Below are 885 nucleotides of genomic sequence, written 5' to 3'. Positions count from 1 at the left end.
TTATAGGTGTTTCCATAAGGTTCACCCATGTAATTAACCTCTGCCATGGCAGGGTTTTCAGGATCATAAGCTTCTTCAGAAGCTGCCTCTCTAGTACTGTTGGATGCATGTTGCCATCCATTCAGATTTTGAGAGATCATGTTGACCTATTGAGTCAACACTTTGTTCTGAGCCAATATGGCATTCAGAGCATCAATTTCAAGAACTCCTTTCCTCTGAGGTGTCCCATTATTCACGAAATTCCTCTCAGAAGTGTACATGAACTGGTTATTTGCAACCATGTCAATGAGTTCTTGAGCCTCTTCAGGCGTTTTCTTCAGGTGAATAGATCCACCTGCAGAATGGTCCAATGACATTTTTGAAAATTCAGAGAGACCATAATAGAATATATCTAATATGGTCCATTCTGAAAACATGTCAGATGGACATCTTTTGGTTAGCTACTTGTATCTTTCCCAAGCTTCATAGAGGGATTCACCATCTTTTTGTTTGAAGGTTTGAACATCCACTCTCAGCTTGCTCAGCTTTTGAGGAGGAAAGAATTTATCCAAGAAGGCAGTGACCATCTTATCCCAGGAGTCCAGGCTATCCTTGGGTTGTGAATCCAACCATATTCTAGCTCTGTCTCTTACAGCAAAAGGGAAAAGCATGAGTCTGTAGACTTCAGGATCAACTCCATTCATCTTTACAGTCTCACAGATCTGCAAGAACTCAGTTAAAAACTGATAAGGATCTTCAGATGGAAGTCCATAAAACTTGCAGTTTTGTTGCATTAAGGCAACTAGTTGAGGCTTAAGCTCAAAGTTGTTGGCTCCAATGGCAGAAATGGAGATGCTTCTTCCATCAAATTTGGACGTTGGCTTTGTGAAGTCACCAAGCATTCTC

General features: G+C 40.9%; 1 non-coding gene across 1 annotated transcript; it reads left to right on the top strand.

Annotated features, from left to right (window-relative positions):
• Nucleotides 1-414: 414 nt before the first annotated feature.
• LOC130938487 (small nucleolar RNA R71) lies at nt 415-518 on the top strand. The gene has a single exon (XR_009069650.1). It is a non-coding gene; the product is annotated as a small nucleolar RNA R71 (small nucleolar RNA).
• The last annotated feature ends 367 nt before the right edge of the window (nt 519-885 follow it).

The sequence above is a fragment of the Arachis stenosperma genome, chromosome 6, assembly GCF_014773155.1.
Source record: "Arachis stenosperma cultivar V10309 chromosome 6, arast.V10309.gnm1.PFL2, whole genome shotgun sequence".
Taxonomy (NCBI): domain Eukaryota; kingdom Viridiplantae; phylum Streptophyta; class Magnoliopsida; order Fabales; family Fabaceae; genus Arachis; species Arachis stenosperma.
This window is presented reverse-complemented; position numbering and strand designations above follow the sequence as displayed.